Here is a 16358-nt window from a genome sequence, read left to right on the forward strand (position 1 = left end):
CGGACGATCTGTTCAATGTGTGCATCCATCAATACTCGTCCGGAACAACATCATTTCATAACTATTGGGAGGATTGCTATGGAATTCGCTGTGAGCAACCTAACAAAAAAGAAATATAATATAGGATCATTGGCTCTCTAAAACAGTGCTTCTCAAATGGTGTCCCGAGGCACGTCTTGAATGGTCTACTCTATTTGATTGACTAGCCCTTACCCGTTCAAAGATATGAGCTCCGAAATGATGTGCAGTGTGTGGGTTATGGGATGTGCACTGTGCACACAGTATATGAGGAATGGAAAGTAACTTTAACTGGTGCTTGCATGCTAATATGTAGGAGCATCAATGTAAGAAATACCCGTTCCATTTAACGGCTACAGAGATACTGTGTACCGATCTGCATGATTTTTGGACAACATCTGTAACAGGGCCAGAACCCCACCCCCCCCCCCCCCCCCGCCCGCCCGCCCGCCTGCACACACACACACTCCCCCCCCCCCCGTGTGTGTGTGTGTGTTTGTGTGTGATTGTGCATGGCCTGAACAGCGCCCCTCCCTTAACATGTGTGGTCACAAAAGGTACTGTAGGCTAATATAGATACACCATAAAAATGCTAATCTACAGCATACGATTTGTGAAAGTGACAAACGGGCTTCACAGGCATAGCACAGCAGGGTGCTCTGAGGGCAGTTTTGGTTTCTAAGGAAGGACCAATGCAATATAGCCACACATGAAAGCGAAAGAACATGGACGGGAAAGAGCATTGTCACGCACATGTTGTGCACAGACATGTCAAGCACCCACACAAAGTAAACACACAAATGCAGACACACACACAGCATGGCAGGTTCTCTCTCACATCCTCATACGAACACAGACATATCTCTCTGTCACATGTCACATACACGTGTAAAGTACACACACACACACACACACACACACACACACACACACACACACACACACACACACACACACACACACACACACACACACACACACACACACACACACACACACACACACACACACACACACACACACACACACACACACACACACACACACACACACACACACACAGTGTGTCCTGATCCTCGACCCAAACAGCTGACTTCAGAGGAAAGTCTCCAGAAAGAGACCGAAGCTCATATGACAGCTAACTCCTACAAGCCAACAGCACAGTCCAAGCAGTCCTGGGACGCTGGGATGCTGAAGGACATGATGGTCTGGTGGCCAGCCACTTCCCCTGCTGTCACATACAGGACAGTGTCTTCCATACACACAGTGCCTGGCGCCCCATCAGTGTTTCTGTCCCCCATCTAGGTCAAGGGTGCAGATTTGGGTTGAACATTAGGGGGGACTGAGACACAATGTATTAGTTATTTTTAAGCATGTCCTGGCTTCAGATGTGGAAATTGGAACATTTTTGCAGATTATCAGATATTATATCGCAAATGTCTCTTACAGGAAAGCATCCATAACTGTCCTCCATTTCTACTATTAAACAAAGAAATAAGATGATTCTGTACTACCTGTGTGGCTGTGCTTTTAATTTAATTATATGACCTTCGCACATTTATTTACACACACAGACAGCATCATGAAGTCCAGTTGTGGTTTCAGATGTTTCAGTGTCATCAACAGTACACACGTCATAGTAGATTATGATCAAGGAGGCCACCACCTTCAATGTGTGTTGCACATTTGGACCTTAGTAGGGATTGCACTGTAGGTAATTGGAAACAGGGATATTATTATAAAAGATAATGGCATCTGATTAGCTAATGTTACAGTACATCTCCTGCCTGGATGTGTGACATTGACATTGCAAAGAAAACAATGTTATCTAACAGTGTAGTGTTAGGATGCTTTGGAATCGGTTCAACACAGCTAAAGTTAGCTCACGTGGATCATGTTTTAGCAAACCAGCCACCTGCAAAAGCAAGTGGTCACATCAGAAATACATTTTGTTTGTTTGCACATTAACATGATACAGCATGTCCCCCAGAGGTTAATGAGCTGCTTCACCACTACAAAACCCTGGGGCAGTGTTGCCAGATTTGCGAGAGAAATAAGCAACCAGGTCTATGAAAACAAGCCCAAGCGAAGCGACTATCAGGCCACATGAGCGCTTCAAACCTATATACAGTACATTGGCTCTTTGATAATAGCCGATCTACAAGCTCACAAAATGTCGCATTGACGTCCTGTGAGCTTGCAGATCTGCTATTTTCAAAAGGAAGAAAAGTGACAAATGTTGATTTTTCTCTTATTTAACAACAAAAATCTGGTATGGGGGTCCCTGCCTGGCACAAAATATTTTCAGATGGCAGTAAATAGTAATACATGTTAAATTAGGAGTCCTTGACATAACTGGTTTAAACTATTAGGACGCAAGCCAAAATAAGCAACTACACTTGAGAAACAAGCCCCTCCCCCCAAAAAGAATCGTAACCACCAATATTTAGAAGCAACTTTACAGAAAAACAAGCCCAAAGTCGCTTATAAGCGGCCATGGCAACACTGCTCTGAGGGGTGGCTCAGTGTTTGAAACCTGGAGGGGGTCTTTCTGTGTAGAGGTCACATGTTCATGCGGGTGCTCCGGTTTCCTCCCGCACCAAAAGACATGCATGATGCATCAAACCGCCCTTCAACAGCCTGCAGATACTGTTAGTGCAGGGGTCTTCAACAGGGGGTCCGGGACCCCGAGGGGGTCCTCCAAATCTTTGTGATAGAAACTTGTTTTTTCCCCCCTTTGTTATATTAACCACTTGAACCCTAGCGTCCATATTCTGAGATCTTTAGCCAAAAATAGCCGATCTACTCAGGGGTTGACACTAAGGTCTCAGAGGCACTTGCCCATCGGGCAAGTACAGGTCATGTTCTACTTGCCCGAAGGTAATGCCCACTTGCCCGAAAAGTAAATCGTCCTTTATAAAATGATAGGTACGATTTTAATTACCGCTCAATTTAACACTTATTTCTTTACTTTCTGGGCCTGTGCGATAAAATGTCATACCTCAATACCTCCAAATCCAAATACCAAATACTTTAGCTATGATTGAATATGTCTATGGGTTCACACTTGTTATTTTTTATTTTTAAATGTAGCAACAGTAAAAACAGCACATTATAGGTAAATAGTGCTCTTATTTTACATTCCACAGACCAGAAGACACAGCGCACTGGCCACGTTCAGGTGTTTAGACATATCTCCTGTTTATAGACATTTGTGTCCCCTCTCAAATGAGCACTTGCCCTGTCGGGCAACCTGAAAGCCAACTTCACCTGCCCTGACGTTTTATTTACCTGCCGGGGGCAGGTGGGCAAGCCTTAGTGTCAATGCCTGCTACTAATAGTAGATCGGCTATTTTCGGCAAAGAGGTTTGGTGGGGAAAAAGAGCAGACTAAGTACAGAGTGAAAGTTCAAGTTTATTAAGTATTGACGGTTCAAGAGGTTAAATATCTGAAAACACGAATTGAAAGGAATCCAAAGTACACGATAATTGTGCTGTCAAACGATGAAACTATATGGAATCTATGAAAAGGTTGTGGGGGTCCCTGCTTCATCTCTCTCTCAACTAAGGGGTCCTTGGCCTGAAAACGTTGAAGACCCCTGCTGTAGTGTTATTTTAGTGTTGGTAGTGAAGCCAATAGGAAATCAATTCAGTGGTATTCAAAGTTATTATTTCAAAAAATATTACTCTGTTAAACTTTTGGAATTTGCATCAATGTGTTTACTGTTATAAACCACAACCACATAAATTACAGATAATTTGATTAAGCCTATGCTAGTATTGACAATACTTCTGTATTGGGTAATTGTTGAAACAAAAACCATAACTAAAATGACAACTACTATACGAGATAAATTGTACACCCATGCTTCTTCTTGTAACCGAATACGGTTTCTTCCTCTACAAGCCGAATACTGAACTCCATGCAGTGTTTGAATGCCTGTGGGAAGGTGGCCACTCCCACTATGACCTACTGTACAGTAGCGTGATACTGTATACCCTGATGTACCAGTGGTATTAAATGAACAAGTTGGCTGGAGATCAGTTAACCAACGTTTCTGGTAAACACAGATCACACATGGCTAGGAGTGCATGACAACATGTAAATTGTAAACACAGAATGATAAATATATCATTATTATTATCAATTCGGATTATTAGCCACAATGTACAATAAAACAAACGCATTAGTCTTGATGTTATTTCAATGTCTTACTGTAGGTTAACAACTGTATGTACTACATTTTATGTTCATTACTGCCAATATTCTATGCGTATTGTTAATTGTGGTAAAAATGGTGAACAGTATATGACTAGCGCTGGGAAAATTACCACAATTATGTGATGCATATTACCGCACACTATCAAGGGGTTGACGTCATTACTGCAATTTTGTACTTTTACAATCATTGTTTATAAGTCACTTCACCCGAAGTGGAGGGGATGTGGGTTTGTGTGTATCCCATAATTAATTTGTTTTCACCTTGAGAACTTCTACAGATACAGGAGCATTTAATTGAATATACACACACAAGGCACATACATAAAAGACAGGGGGGGGGGGTTAACTAAAAACAAAAATAAATTCCATACCAGCCCTATACAGTATGTGTAGCCATACAACGTCACGCAGTCTCAGAAGGACAGCTAACAGTGCAGTCTTTGATGTGTTCCTCGAACACAGACATTTTCTGACAACTTAAGATCTTAAGTCTCACATGTGGCCTGGCCTCACGTAATCTTGGAACCTAGAATAGCCCTGTCCGGCACCCCAACAGTGGACATAAGAGTGAGCGTGTGTTTGTGTGTGTGTGTGTGCGCGCGTGTGGCGTGTGTGTGTCTGTGTGACATAGGGTAGGGGTTGAGGTGTCAGGTATCGTTTGGGGATACAGTGACCCAGTGATAACTCATCAGCTTTGAGCCCTGCAGGTGTTGACAGGCCTCACTAAACCCAGAGGAAGCTCCTCTCTCTGTGTAACACCAACACTGATAAACAAACTCATAAATATATGGAACTAACAACCCTGCCTGAGCCATTTCCATGCGTTCTGGGAGCAGGGGGATATTGCCCAATTTGCCCAGACCAATAAAATAAACACTCTAGTCTAGTCTCTACTGTAATGTAAAATACAAAATGTAACTGAAATCGCACCAATAATTGAATGATTGCTAAAGAAAAAATGAATCTCTCGTATCCTATATGTGTATCAGTACAGTATATAGCACTTTTTTGGGGGGCTTTGTTATGCCTTTATTTGATATGATAGTAGACTGACAAGAAATGGGGAGCGAGATGGGGAATGACATGTGGCAAAGGTCGTCCGGATGGGGAATCGAACCGGCCACGCCAGCAGGCATCATAGCCTAGTATGTGGTATGCGCCTGGACCACTAGGCCAGCGGGCGCCCCCAGGTGTTGAGGTTTTTAATAGGAACGACAGAAGTGAGTGGAACTTTTAGTGTGAGTATCTTTCCGCTACTTGCACTATAATAAACCACAAGTATGAATGCTATGCTATCTCCACAGAAAGTCCCCCCCAAAAGAATTTTTGAGCCAATTGTGCTGTCGCCGACCATTTTTGGCGCTCACTGGCAAAAACAGCGATCTGCGATCGGGCTTTGCTCGCCAAGGTTTTGCTCGTTGTGTGTGAAAAACACTGCAAGAAGATTTGGCCACGATTATAGCTATTTCTTCACGGGCGTTTCTATATCTAGCAATTGATATTTGGCTCTGTCACAACTGGATATGTACTGGATGAGAGACCGTTTGCTGCATGTCACTTCCCTACTCTCCCACCTTATTTGTTATACTGCTGTACTATCAATATCAATCTCTCGAGACAGAGTCAAAGGAAGAGAGATAGACAGAGTGGGCGTCACCCTTTCTTTGATGATGGGTTCCCAGATTGTATCAATATAAGCACAAAACAATCAGATCATCAAATAAGATGAGAATGTGAAGTCAGGGGGGGGAGTTACAAAGTATGTTTGTGGTTCCTTGAACCATATGGAGAGATGACTGGCCTATTATGATTTTCAGGCCTGAAAATGTATTGATAATAAACCTGATGATAATAAACATGATGTAAAATACATACTGTATATTGTCACTGTGTGTGTGTGTGTGTGTGCGTGTGCGTGTGCGTGTGCGTGTGCGCGTGCGTGCGTGCGTGCGTGCGTGCGTGCGTGCGTGCGTGCGTCCGTGCGTGCGTGCGTGCGTGCAAAAAGTGTCTTCTTGTGCATGTTAGTCCAACCACCGACAGGTGCATGTTTGTTCGGCATGGCGATTGCTGGGGAGAAAGATTCTCAATGCTGAACAGGAAGAGATATTATAGATTAATGATCATCATAGGCCTTGCACTACCACGGCATGTGCTCTTATCTATGTCAGTACATCTATGTGTTGTATGTATGTTATGTCTCAGCACGAAAGAGCTGAAGCCAATATTCTAATGTTGCGCTCATTATAAATCAGTTTGGTGAAGAACATCAGCCTAAAATGTAAAATTGAGCTGTACTTAGAGCAGATCTGGGACAAAGAACAAGGACAAACAATCCACAAGCAACAAGGAGTTCCTCGAAACTGCCTAAAATAACATGAAAGGAGGCCGATTGAAAACATCCCCTCCGATGTAATCAGGCCTCAATGAGTCACCTGTCTCTGTCACAAAATGCAAGCCAAACAGATCAACACGGCAGCTCCTGTAAAAGGCTTTTAACCTTTGAGTCCGTCCGCTGCAGGAAGTCTGCAGTCTGCTGCTTGTATGACAGAGGTCGCACTATCGCTGTGTCACTGATAAGATGCTGTGGAGCGCTGTGCCAATGATAAGCTAGCTTGCCTATCCATTAGGGCAGTGGTTTTCAACCAATCAAGGTCCATTATTTATTCCGCATTTGAGCCATGGACCACCATTTGAAGAGATATTTCCTCTCAGAACCAATATGATGTCCATTTTGTAAATGATGGTCCCATCTAGAGCAGGGTATATGCTTAGGATATGGCTACATTACGATTGTCGCTACAATAGACGACGGAGATCAAGATAGAGGCATAGCAACGCGACGCGTATCCCAGTTCCACCCTCTTGGCCAAATAATTATGGCCACTTCCGTCTTCGGAAATCCATGATTCTGACTAGACATGTGACCGATTAGGGTATTGCAGATTGACTATTCGACAGCAGTATCAAGATTTTTTTTCAATTAAAAAGTGATATTTGCTTTTTTCTCCTCACAGGAGATAAGGCTGAAATCCAAATATGAACCAAACACTCATACTATCAGAAAATAGACCCATTTTGTTATTATTTGAATTAAATAAAAACACTTATCCTACCTTTAAAGCACTACATTTTTATAGTAATCATTGCTATAGTGTGTTTGTTCAGTGGCAGGGGTCTCTGCACCTCTCCAGGTAATAAAAGAATAATATGTTTCAGGTGGGTGGCCAATCTTCAACCAATCGGGAGAAAGTATGCATTCATCTGCTTCAATGTTAGTGTTCCAGTTCCAATTTTGTCTGCTCATTTCTTTGCGTCATCATCACCTCCAAATTCACTTGTTTATCCTGTGTGAGTTCTTTCTCCTGATTGAATAAAATTGGTATCCGGAGTCTCGACCTGAAAATGCAAACTGTTTAATCAAGAACTGGAGGAACAGGGAAACCCCTTTTTACTGAACAAACACTCTAGTCTACTCTATACACCCTACCTTTAACTGCAGTTTGGAATTTCCTGCTAATTCATGTTTCAAAGCTTAAAGGACCTATAGTCAACTTTTTCTTGAAAAACGGATGCTAAAATAAAAATAATGTTTCGGAAATATTTTATAAAATAATAAGCTTCATATATGTGTTTCTATTCAAAAATGACCACAAAAAGCGTAAAATAATGATAAAATAATCATTTTGGCCATTGTCAGACCGACACTTTGTTTACATTCTAGTCTATAGACTAGGATGTAAACAAAGTGTCGGCCCTTTAGCGGTTTAGACTTTCCAATCATTTCTAAAATTATTATTTTTCTGAGATGGGTTGATTAGAGCAAAATCAGCAAATACTTCTTTTGCCACACAAAAAAATCCCCATGGTATACCATTTACTTTCATGAATTTATTATGGGTTTTCTGAAAATGTGGCCAAATCTGCTGAGTCGAAAATATACATACAGCAATGCTAATATGAAATGTGACCAAATTAGCTGGGTAAAAAAAACATACAGCAATGCTAAGTGAAGGTCCCATGTAGAAAGTTGTGTCAATCAAATAAGCAAAATGTGCAGCAATTGTTTTTAAGTAAGTAAAAACTGCATGTCCCACTGGGAAGAGACCCCATGGCAGACCAACGGCCAGATGGGGCGATTACATCTGCACACTGGCCTGGGGACGCTTCGGGATCCCCCAGGATGAAGTTGTTAAATGCTAATGTTGCTCAGGAAAGGGAAGTTTGGCCCTGCAACCCGACTCTGGATGAGCGGGTGACGATGGATGGATGTATGGCACAGTGTTGTCACTACCAAGATCAGAAAGAAAGCGAAACTATCACCTACGTTGGTCAGGATGATCAAAAGTAAACCTAGAACCACCAAAAAGCAGGTCTGCAATGAATTAGAAGCTGCAGGAACTCAGCATCCACAATCAAGAGTGTTTTACATCACCATGGGCTAAGAGCCAGCCATGCAAGATGGAAGCACTTGCTCCAGAAGTGGCACCTTAATTTCATCTGACCACAGAAGTCCTCAAGAAGGCCTTGTCTCTGTCCATGTGATCAGCCGCAAACTTTAGTAGAGCCTGAAGGTGCCACTTCAAACATCTTGCATGGTGATGTAAAACTAATTTGACCTTGAACGCTGTCCAGCAGCTTCTAATTCATTGCAGACCTGCTTTTTGGTGGTTCTAGGTTTACTCTTGATCATCCTGAACAATCTTCTCTCAGCAGTAATTTATTTTGTGTGACAAAGAGGTATTTGCTCTAATCACAGAAAAATAATACATTTAGAAATGATTGGAAAGTCAAAACTGCCATGACATACATTTTCTTTACAAGTGTATGTAAACTTTTGATCACAACTGTAGTTATAATAATTTGCTGTACTTGCTGAAATGTCAGCAGAAGAGCGGAAAGCTCAGCTCACTTTAATAATGCAGAAATCCTGCATCCTCCATCATGACTACATACACATAGGGCTGCAAATGTTTTGCTATAAACCCCAAAATGTTTTAGTTATTGAGTTTGGTCTGTCTGAACTCTGAACTATGAATCTTCATGAATAAGCCCTTTAAATGCTACGAGGGGAAAGAGACATTTCTTTCCTATCCGACTCTCTCTCCTCCTTAAGCTGTCATGAAAGACACTGGGGTTATGTCTTCATAAATGGGCTGTCACCTGCTGCACAGTGACTGAATACAGTCAGTGTTTTAGCCACCATGTTGCTAAAGTCATGGGTATAGCACATACAGTATACAATGGTGCAGATCAAGATCAAAATACAGAATGACAAGGAGCATTTATTGTGAAATGATCTAAGGTCATTAGAATTGTATGGTCTGAAATCCTTATCTTAAGGCCAGTAAGCAGTTTGAGGCCAAATCATTAACAAACCTGTTAATGATTAGATTCAATAATCCTTATGCAGAAGGCAACCTATAGAGCAGGAATACACGTACACCCCGATTCATATAATAGACTCAAGGAGATAACAGGCAGGTGTTCTCTCTGGAGAAGGTAAAGCTGGTTGTACACTGCTGTTTTTTCATTGCGAAATGTGTTTTTCAGGGCAAGGAGAGAGAGAGATAGAGAGAGAGCAAGGGACCCAGTGGTCCAAAAATAAATATGAAACGGGCGGAGTTGACATAACGTGACGTGACGTGACGTGACGTTGATTTCTTTATTTACGTGCTCCGAAATTCGCTCCTATATTCGGCCAAAAAAACAGCAGTGTGCAACAATCTATAGATCAAGGAGGTACAGGCAATTGTATCATTTATTTTTCTCTAAATGTGGCCAGGGGCAGGCAGTATAGAGACTAGGATGCATGTTTTTTTTTTGTGAGGGTACCTACCCTAGCCTAGGGGACACAGGGTGAATATGCAAACTCCACACAGAAAGGCCCTTCGCCAACCCCATGGGTATGGGAAGGAGAGAACATGCCCCCAGTGGGAATCGAACCCAGGACCCTCTAACTGTGAGGCGACACCGTGCCCCTCAGCAATTGTATTATTTAATATATACTTCTACTGTCTGACTTCATGGACAGTACAACATCTGCGTCCCAGTGTTAAAGTCAAAAACTAGTTAAGTCATTGCACAAAATGTTTCCTTGAGAATATATTTATCTCAACAGGGTCCTAACAAGTACCGTTAGGACCCTGAAAGAACAAACCAAAATAGATGCTGCAGTTGCAGTGGTAGCTCAATGGCATGTTATGCAGCCATAAATACAACTCATAACCAAAATGATAGCCCCTGTGTACGACCTTGTCGCTTCTTGCCCTTAAGGCGTTATACTGGTTTGTCATTATGTCAGGCTTTTTTCTGACTTTATTGATAGTACAGTGATACAGAGACAGGAAAAAAGGAGATATTTGGGAGTGACATGAAGCAAATTGTTTGCTCAATAAAATAATCGATAGTTGCAACTTGCAGCCCAAAAATACAGAGAATATAGAATACGAAAGAATATAGCCTGAATGGGAGAATAAATAAGCGGGATACACAAAATATATTGGCTTTACCATTCTATCTCTCTAATATAAATGAAAAGGTTACACCCCGCCATTCCGAAACACCGCTATTCCGAACGTTGACTTCTAACCCTAACCCTACCCCTAACCCTAACCCTAACCCTAACCCTTACCCTAACCCTAACCCTAACTAACCCTAACCCTACCCCTAACCCTACCCCTAACCCTAACCCTAACCCTAAACCTAACCCTAACCCTGCTTCGGAATAGCGGTGTTTCGGAATGGCGGACTGTTGCCAAATGAAAATGTCTAGAACTTTACATGGACTTATCTGCAGCTGCCTACTGTGACCATGACCCTCTATTCCGTATTTTATTACAGCTGCCTATTCTAGGTGCTCCAAGTGTAAAACATCAAGACAATGATGATGTCAGTGTGCTGTACTCAAATAACCTAGGAATTAAACTACTGCGATTTCACCATGTCTTTCTCATTGCACATCTTTCTGGGTGAAAGTAGCCTATGACCTTGCACTTGTTGGTTGTTATCGTTTTTTGGTTTGAAGATTATTCCACGGACAGCTGCTCTTTGTAAGAGCACAGCTTATTGTCTAACTAATTGTAACTGTCACTTATCAAGTTAAAACACAAAGTTGCACTCACTGTAAAACACCCTGGATAAGATTAAACTAAATACTGAAAGTGTGTACAATCAATGTCAGTGATCTATGCAAGAAGGCCAGCTTTACTATTCAGTTCATTTTAAGTGATGCTGGATAGCTAATACGAGCCTACTGTACCACAGATCCAACTTATACTGTACAATAGATACATGATGCTGACAGTACATTGCTCTATCTGTTTTTATTTCCAATAATATTGACAATACCGTCCTCAACAAGTGTATCATATCCCACCTGGCCACAGTGTTAAGTTGAGTGAATATTTGTGCTATAGAATAATCCACTTTGACAAAGAACAAGGAATTTACATTACAAGAATTTGGTCGTACTGGCTAAGACAACATGCACATCTCATAAGCCTATAGCGCAAGGCAATGCAACACACATTACAGACTTGAGGCCACAAATATACAGTATTATGGATAAATTCAGACACTGTCACCGAAGCTGCTGTCTGAGATCTTCTACCACACCCACCCACCCACCCACCCACGCGCACACACACACACACACACACACACACACACACACACACACACACACACACACACACACACACACACACACACACACACACACACACACACACACACACACACACACACACACACACACACACACACACACACACACACACACACACACCTTTTACAATTCAGTATAGTGTACAGGTATATTGTCCTTTGTTGTTGAACCACTAAAACCCCATCATCCTTTTTGTGGGGAAGGGTTTCACAGAAAATAAAGCTTTGCCACAACAACAGAAAACATAAAAAAATACACTAGCATACTGCACATACTGTAGGCCCTGAGGGACTCTGGTCATTGTGGTCAACCATATTGGGTCAAACATAAGTGGTTAAGATTTAAGAAGTCTTGTATGAATAGCAGCCAGGTTACTGGCCTATATTCTGATGGGAACCAAGCAGAGTTTCTCAGGTCACAGCTGCAGGGCCGGACTTACCATTGGGCTAGGGTGGGCACGAGCCCAGGGGCCTCAGGGGAGGGGGGCCTCAAAAAAAAAAAAAAAAAAAAAAAAAAAAAAAAATTTCAAAAAAAATTTTTTGGACCCCAAAAAATTTAGTAGGCATGATCGCAATCGCGAAATTCCATGTTTAACCCCCATACCAAAAAACATGGCAGCCACGTTTGTTTACATTTCAAGAAAACATAATGGCTGCTAGCTCATGAATGCCTGAACGGATTTCCATTCGGATTTTTTTGTTTGAAAGCTGTGAACAGTGTGGACACACGTGGTGCATGATCTAGGCATGGGCGTGCATGATCCGTGCACTATGAATTACATGGAAGACTATGGAGAGGGAGGCGTTGTGGAACTTGGAAGCCATTTTGAAAAGACCCTGAATGAGTAAATTTAATGATGACATTTTAAAGTATTGCAATCCAAATAAAGTGATATTTGTGTTTAGTTACAGTACATTTTGTTTTATTATTGAGAGCTTCTGCTCTGCTGGCCGCACTGCATGTAGCTGCTCTGAAAGCTTAGTGCAGTCTAAAGCCCGCCCACTCTATGTATCCGGTACTTTCCACACACATAGGCTGTATACACACATGCACGCAAACTCCAATTCTGTATCCGCTTTAGACCCTTCCAATGAGCCAATGAGGATACACAGTCAGATTATGCACGGGCCGGTCCGAAGGTGAGGTCACGGTGTGGTCAGGTGGACCGGAGGTGGAATTTTTGCGCGCGCACGAGGGCCTCTTTATTTCCCCTTGCCCAGGGGCCTCATGTCATATAAATCCGGGCCTGCACAGCTGTTCAGAGATTCTGACATTGCCTCAAAAGAGGGCACACTACTGCAGTAAGTCTAAGCAATAAATCACACTGCATGACTGTGACTGTGTGAAATGTGAGTCATGGAGAAGATGCGTATACTGTAGTGCAGGGGTCTTCAACAGGGGGTCCGCGACCCCTAGGGGGTCCGCGGAGGTACTGCAGGGGGTCCGCGAAATTATTGCAAAAAAAAAAAAAAAAGATTTCAAAAAATGTTTTTTTTCTTTTTTTTTCCACATTTATGTGAAAAATAAATCTTGATTCTATCCATTTTGAATAGCTTGAATACATTTACTATGCAATTGACAGATTGTTGATATTATTGGTTCTCAGTTAATAAGTAGTATGTTTAGAAATGGTAGTGCTACGGCCCACCCTGCTCGCTGTAACTTGTACATGTTTAAAATAAAAAATATGTCGTAGCCCCGACCCCCCCACCCTACGAGGTGGTAGGGGGTCCCTGCTCCATCTCCCCATCAGTTTGGGGGTCCCCGGCCTGAAAACGTTGAAGACCCCTGCTGTAGTGTATACCTCTGTCTGTCCATATTAAGAAGAGAACATGACAGAGACAATGCTAATCCCCGTGGGTGCAGTCCAGAATTGGCAAACAAAAGTAACATCAAAGTAATGTCTCCTATAATAGATTCAGGACAGATAGTCACTGCACACTGACAGGCACGTCGGGTCGACGCTTTGTTTGACCACTGAATGACCAAGTGACCATTAACCGCGGAGACGAAACGGCGAGCGGGAGCTGTACGTTTTATTACAGAATGAAACATTCTAGTTCTCCAACTGAGCAGCATGGGAGGGAGTTTAGTTTTATTTTTTGTTAGAATGGAAAACGCAGACACATTGATATCGTATATTGAATAATGCAGCTGTAAGATCTACAGGTGGCATCACATAAACAAGCGTGAGTGCAATGTAAAGCCACAACACTACAGATTGTTTAAGGAAGGCGCATCCCAAAGTGTACGCCCAGACCACGCACACAGAGCTATAAAAAGAACAATTAAAAAACGTAAATCTCATCTGCCGCCCATAACCAGTCAAAGACGATTATATCTGACACGAAACCATATCTTCTTATCCTGAGAAAGTCAACCTTTAAGTCACTTTTAAGTGACAAAACACAACCCAGCAAGACGACAGTGAAAACGGGAAAAGTGTGCTGAACTCACCGGCTGAACACCAGTCAGCTGTCAACTTCCTTATGGTTCTGCTTTGTTACTTTGTTACAGCACTGCGTGTGATGCAGTTCTTCTGTGGCTCACACTACTCACACATGAGTACAAGACGCCAAAGTTATTGCTGTCAAGTGTATCGGCAAAAACAAAGATACGGCTTCCGGGTGTGAATTTCACAATAAAATGGGCATGTATACGAGGGCAGACAGTGGTGGAAAAAGTAAATGTACTCGAGTAAAAGTACAAAAGTCTTGGTATCAAAAGTAAAAGTACTCATTGTGCAGAATATCCCATTATTTCACAAGTTACTTAAAATGTATTAAAAAAAATTGAAAATAGCAGATCTGCGACACATTGTGAGCTTGTAGATCTGCTGTTTTCACATCGCCAAAATCCATTTAGGGCTGAAGTGGTTAATGTATGTTTTGTAATAATAATCAAAATCTTCAAAGTAACTAAAGTTTTCATATAATTGTAGTGGAGACTAGTAAAAGTACAATATTTGCCACTGTGATCGTGTGATGTAGTGGAGTAGAATACTCCAGTAAAGTAAAAGTAGGCTACCTCAAAACTTGAGTAAATATAGTTACTTTACACCACAAAAAATACAAGCACCTGTCTCTAGGCCCGATCCTATGTGAATAATGTTGTATGCGGTTTTAGAGCAGATTTTTGTATAAACTGCAAATTAAACACAAAGCAATTATTTCGAAGATAAAAGACGATCCAATTCCCGAATTCCGAATATACTGTTTCAGTTGACGCAGCTGCCAAAGTTCACGCCTGCCAGCAATGAGTTGAGTTTCTCTTTCCTCTTAAAGGCTGTTAAAAAGAACTTGGTGACCCACTGAAATGGGTGACTCCAGAGGTCGCTGTTGCTATGGTTCCTTATTTTTAGAATAAAGAGTTACTGTAGGATTTGAGGGAACAAAAATATTAACATTAATATTAATATTAATAACAATGATAAACTTCTGTTTCATTCCTGTCTCAGTTTGTAGTTGTGTTCTGTTTACTCCAGATCATTCTAGTAACACTTAAACACAACAGTTAAGTAGGATAGCAGAATAATACCAATATTAATATTTAGGGATACTGATGCATACACAATCCAATCATCAAGGGTCATTTAACTCTGTGTACAAAATAACACACAGCAAAAACTCTGTGTACAAAATAACACACAGCAAAAACATCCCATGCAGAAGTTCCATCCTATCCCAAAGTCACAAAAGTGCAGCAGGTAGTTTTAGTTGTGTAGGACTATGGGTCAGGGTCAGGGGTCAGGGCTGTGCATAATTTTAAATGTTTACTTGAAATGAATCCAGTCAGTCAGTGTTCAGTGTCTTTTTAGACCAATTCAATCACATTCGATCCTGTTTTTATGCGAGAACTCTGGGAACTCAGATTAGATCAGCAATGCCTTTGAGATGGAAAGTCCGGAAAATGCAATTTAATGGCATCCCAATTATATTTCCGTACAGTACACTTCCTAAGTGTGGCATGGTCCATGATCTACAGATTGTATTGTCCTGTTATGTCTACAACAATAGGGTTATATAGTATGCTATTATATCTATAGACCTACATATTCCTGAAAAATAGATCCAGAGTAATTTTGTCTTTGATTCTAGCAGTGTTGCTGCATGTTATTTTACAACCAAAACTGATTGATTGATTGATTGATTGATTGATTGATTGATTGATTGATTGATTGATTGATTGACTGACTGACTGAAACTTAAATTTCAACTCAGTCAATCAATCAAGGAGGGAGCTTATGGTATCTACAAGCTGCTTGTAAATTTAAAGGGTAGGCTATGTTGCTGCTTAACAAGCAGCAACATACCTTTTAAATTTAACACGCCCCTGGGCCCTGAACCATATTAGCATATTGTATTGTATCTGTATACGTCTTACAGTTTGTACAATATAACACTTGGCTGAAACAAAGTCAAACACCATCTTAATAAGTCACAAAGTTCGGCGT

General features: G+C 41.5%; 1 protein-coding gene across 2 annotated transcripts in view; it reads right to left on the reverse strand.

Annotated features, from left to right (window-relative positions):
- ppip5k1b (diphosphoinositol pentakisphosphate kinase 1b) overlaps window positions 1-14485 on the reverse strand; it is a 95800-nt gene extending 81315 nt beyond the window's left edge. For both annotated transcript variants that reach the window (XM_080737573.1, XM_080737572.1), the window contains exon 1: window positions 14363-14485. The gene's annotated coding sequence lies outside the window, so the exon portion shown is untranslated. The remainder of the gene's footprint in view (window positions 1-14362) is intronic.
- Window positions 14486-16358: the final 1873 nt, after the last annotated feature.

Source organism: Nannobrachium achirus, assembly GCF_963921795.1.
Source record: "Nannobrachium achirus genome assembly, chromosome: 11".
In the NCBI taxonomy this organism is placed as follows: Eukaryota; Metazoa; Chordata; class Actinopteri; order Myctophiformes; family Myctophidae; genus Nannobrachium; species Nannobrachium achirus.